Source organism: Prosopis cineraria, unplaced genomic scaffold, assembly GCF_029017545.1.
Source record: "Prosopis cineraria cultivar Desert tree isolate PC_DT_omini unplaced genomic scaffold, ASM2901754v1 PC5, whole genome shotgun sequence".
Classification (NCBI taxonomy): domain Eukaryota; kingdom Viridiplantae; phylum Streptophyta; class Magnoliopsida; order Fabales; family Fabaceae; genus Prosopis; species Prosopis cineraria.
This window is the reverse complement of record NW_026555336.1, coordinates 9270616-9275583: the sequence shown is the minus strand read 5'-3', so window position 1 is coordinate 9275583 and position 4968 is coordinate 9270616. Positions and strand designations below refer to the sequence as shown.

The 4968-nt window shown below is 33.8% G+C and overlaps 1 long non-coding RNA gene across 1 annotated transcript; it reads right to left on the bottom strand.

Moving 5' to 3' along the window:
* Nucleotides 1-2378: 2378 nt before the first annotated feature.
* On the bottom strand, nt 2379-4968 carry LOC129311536 (uncharacterized). The gene is made up of 3 exons (XR_008593308.1): nt 4281-4968; nt 3621-3710; nt 2379-2686 (listed from the first exon to the last, which is right to left on the bottom strand). It is a non-coding gene; the product is annotated as an uncharacterized LOC129311536 (long non-coding RNA).

Genomic DNA, 4968 nt, shown 5'->3' with positions numbered 1-4968 from the left:
ATCTCAAGTGATGATTTATTTGATTAAAAGAAGCTTGCTGCAACTTGAGTTTTATTATGTCTTGTTCATGAATTTCAGCCCCTTCAAATTTAATTCATAATTTTGGTTATCTTGATGAGTTTAATATGTTTTCTTACTTGTCATAATCTTGTCAACTTGAATGCATGTGAATATCTTCATAAATAATAATCTAGAGCATGTTGATTCCTACACATGTGCTTGATTTAATTAACTCATGTTAGTAACACTTTGGTTGGGCTTAATGCTAGCTAGGTTTTGGCACAGTCTAAGACCATAATTATGGATTAGAGTTAGTTAAAAGATTAGGTAAGTCTTGGTTAATATAACTAAGTTACTAAAACTAAGGAGAAGAGAAGGAAAACCATACTAGCTAGGTCATAATCAAACAAGGATAGGTGACCAAATCCACATAGGAGTTCCTACTTCTAATAGGTTAGTAATCACCCATTTTATTCACTTTAAAATTAGGTTAATTAGGTTAATTAGCTTAATTAGTTTTGAGTTTAAAGTTGTCCCAAACCACCCTTAACTTGTAACACACTTTAAACCTAAATTTTCAACTAAGCCTTCTTATAGAGATCAACCTAGGTTTACACTAGTACTATATTAGTGTAGCTTAATATTATTTTGTTAGGGTAATAATAACCTTAAGTCAAAAATTTTTGCATCTTATAGAGCTTGACAATTCTATGTTTTTAGTTTCTTTGTCTTAATTTTAAAAATTCATTGGGAACAAATCTGAAAGAGCTTTGACTTGGAATTTATTTCATTTGAAAGCTACATGTTTTGGCTTCATATTACAACTTATTTGGTCAATTTTGGACATAAGGACTTCTCTATGTAATTTTTACAAGCTAACAAAGTCCAAGGAGCCTTTACACAGGATCCTGAAACCTTATTATAACTTTGAGTCAGCATATCTTTCACATTGTGTGTCTAAATTGCTTGGTTCTAGTCTTTGATTTCTCCTTATTGTCTTGTCTCTATTTCTTCCTTTTATCATTTTCTCCTATTTTGTCTTCATCTTGTTGAAAAATTTATTGGAGTCTTATAAGGTCCTCTAGATGGATTTCTGTTTCTCCAAAACTGTGGACCATTTTTTAAAAAATTCTAGGAAGAATTGGGAAGGAAATTTGAACTAAACATTTTATATAATTTTCTTACATGTCTTTGATATCTCTGATAAAATTTTCATGGGAATGTCTCATGTGGATTTACTATTATAAAATTCACAAGTTCACTGTGTAACACTTGTCCCGAGTGTTATCTAAAAATCACACAATTCAAATAAACTAAGTGTAGTTAAGGAGTTGATCCTAAAACCAACTTAGGAAATAAATCATTTAAATCAATAAACAAATACATCATCACAAAATGAACATTTAAAGTCTTTAAAAAAATTTATAGGTTGTATCTATAGCACACGGAAGCAAGTTAGGCGAAAGCAAGGTAAGAATATGTTATCATGACAGCATTAAATTGCTATCATGACAGCCCTCTCGAGCCAACTTTCGGAAGGCACTGTTCGACCATTCGACCTCCTATCAAAGTGATTTTAAAGTTTACATATCATTTCTAATGATTACTAGTAGTACACCACATTTCAAGAAGATTTAACAATTAGATTAAAAATTGGACAAGTTACAAGTTTGTTTATTTTTGTTGTTACAATAGCTTTTTAGCTGTCATGACAGTACCTCTGGACTAATTTTTAGAGTGCATCATTTCATCATCCGATTTCCGATCAGAGCGATTCTAGAGCCCACACATTACATTCAAAGGGTACTACAAGTGTACTAAATTTCAAGAAGATCTAACCGTTGGATTAAAATTCGTGCATGTCCCAATATCAATCATGTTGCTATCATCGACGTGATTCCAAATCCCACAAGAATTTTATAAATTTTTTACTTGTGACCCAAATTTTAGAGAAATTCAATGGTTGGATTGAGATTTGGACACTCGGATGCAAAAGTACAGTTATTTAGTAAAAACCATTTTTAAAATTGTCCAAATCCCATCCTAAAGGTTACAAACTTGTGGGAACACTTTGGATGCGTCAAATAAAACTAAAAGTACCTAATAGAACATTCAAATGATGGAAACACCCATACATTAAAATTTGACCACCTGGGTGCCATTTCCAAAATGGACCCTAAACCCCCAAAATGCATGAATCATACAAGAGTGGTCAAAAATAATCCAAATACCATGTATTTGTATAAATACACATGCTAAACATTTTCACTCGGCTTAGAGCTCCCCATAGGGTCCACGCACCCACTCTCTCTATCCAAAGTGTATGTTTGCCTATAGCACACCATTTGCAATGCAACCACTTTGCATTTACTTATAGAATCACATATATATCAAAATAAATGTCTGCTTGTAGTAGAAACTTCATCTGCTAAATAAATTCATCAAAACCACACACCATAACCAAGTTTCCTAATCACAAGTCTACAAGCAGATAAAAATTCATATAAAGGTATACGATTCACACATATTCACACACATATATATAATCACATCCTATTGGTACCCTAATCCTAAATATATTACAATGTACTTGCTTAAAAGAAAGGGGTTGCAGTTCTTTACAAATTACAAGAAAACCCCTAGCTTAGCTCCTTTCCCCATCCACCAATGAATCCTTCGCCTGGACCTGTAAATATTGTAAAGAAAGAGGTGAGACAACCACAGTCTCAGTAATAGAGAAATCGATATTCCTTATTATAAGGAAAGCCATGGTCAAGTAAATAAATAATAGATTCAAAATAACATATAATTAACTAATTAAAATGCTTGAATGCATGAGATAGGCCGATATAGCCTTTCTTGACTAATAGAATGCCCCTTGGTACTCTTTAGCTTGTAAGTAAACCTTATACCCACTGTACTTCTACAGGCACAACATATAAACTAAGGCATGGTCTGATCCACTGAACTGTCTGTGCCCCTTCGACATGAATCCTAAGTAGTCAAAGCTAACTCCCTCCCAGAGCCAGCCTGACTTACTCTCTATATGAGGGCTACCTTGGCCTATGCACTCAATCTCACACTTCATATGCCAGATTCTCTCTCCCACTGAGAGGTGTCAAACACTCAATCTACTAACTACTTTAGTGTACAGAGCCCACAATACGAAAGGCAACACTGAGTACTAATAGTGAGCCATAGAATATCATAAGACTACATCTCTCCATTAGTGAACTCCCACCGAGATCATGCCTCCTACCCTTTTTCTACCTTTCTCAAGTATTGACCACTTCAACACTCAAGGTAGTATAACACTCATAATTCATCCCTTAAGCGGTTCCATAGCCTATCTAAGGTACAAGCCTAGTTGCACTTCTCTAAGTGCAACTCCTCATTTTTTATGATCACAATGCATGCCAATGACCTTATTTCCATAAGTAACATCATTATTAAATAGATAGTAAACATTGTTGCATTATTATTAAAGCAATACCCCATAAACCCTCTAAAACACATTTTATTTGCATTCAATTATTTAAAACATGTAATGCATGCTAGATAATATTATCTACTTAAAAATAGCTAAACAAAGCAATAAGAAATATAAATTCTCCTGTTACCTCAACCCTTTGGTATTAAAAGGGTTTTCCTTGTACAAAATAAGACTTAGCTTGTTCCTTAACTTCACAATAAGTTCCACCAACAATTCCCTACAATATATAAGTGATCCACATCACTTTTCATGGCAAATAACATATAAGAAGACTATAACTCATACCACATATCTTGGGTCAATGAACCATAATCCATCCCAATGGTCCATATATTAAACCAACCATTCACATAATACCACTTAACTACCAAAACTATTTATTAGCCACCACTAGGCCAATTTCCAATTCATATAATTTTTAATCAATTAAAAACTTTCACTTAGTGTCACCAACTTTCACCATTAGCCCTTATAATAAAAACCAAACCTTAATTTAAATCTTATTGGGCTCAAATAGCAAAATTATAACTAAATCAGTAGGCTTAACCATTGAGGAGCAAAACCCAACCTCTTGGGATTTAACTTTTGCCTTAAAACTCCATTTTTCATCCAATTACCTGCTCGAAACATTAAGGCATCATGTAGAAACTCAAAACAACCTTCAAAGGACCCAAGGAAACTAAAGCTTACAAGAATAAAGCCCTTGGGATTAAAATCCAAAATTTACCTCTTTCAAAAATTGAAGAAAATCAAGAGGGAAGGAAGAGGATTGAAGTAGAAAGTTTACCTATCGTGTAGCTGAGCTCTCAACGGTCATAAAGTATAATGTCCACCACGACATTATCAAAATTCACTATACAATCACAACAAACAATTATAACTTAGGAGCAAGAAGCTCACATTATCCATATAAGGGTTTAAATTAATAATCTTTTAAAAATAATTGTGGAATAATTGGGATCCCATAAAAACCCTTTAAATTGATAGTTTGAGCTCAAACTTAATGATTTGTATAGGCTTTGGAAGCATGGAAAAGTTTTGGGAAGCAAACCACTTCAAAACAGGGCCAAAAATGTTATTTTTGAGTGTTTTAGTCCATGCGCCGCGGCTCGTGGTTCGTGCACTGCAGCATGTGGCACAGAATGTTAAATTTTCTCGCTATACCATGCACCGCAGCGCACCTGTCCATGACAGCAATGCAGTCATGATAGCTTTTTTGGATGAACTTCGAACACACGCCATTTTCACGTCCGATGTTCGATTAGAGTGATTCAAGTGCCCACGTGAAGCTTATTCAATAAGCTAACTAATGGTATAAGTTTTATTTCAATCCGACACTATATGAGAACTTTAAATACTCAGATGTAAAAGTTAGTTTTTTAAAGAAATTTTCAACCGTCCAAGTACCCAAAACTCATAACTAATACCATTAATCCATTGTGAAACTTGAACCAAGTCCAATAGATCAAAATACA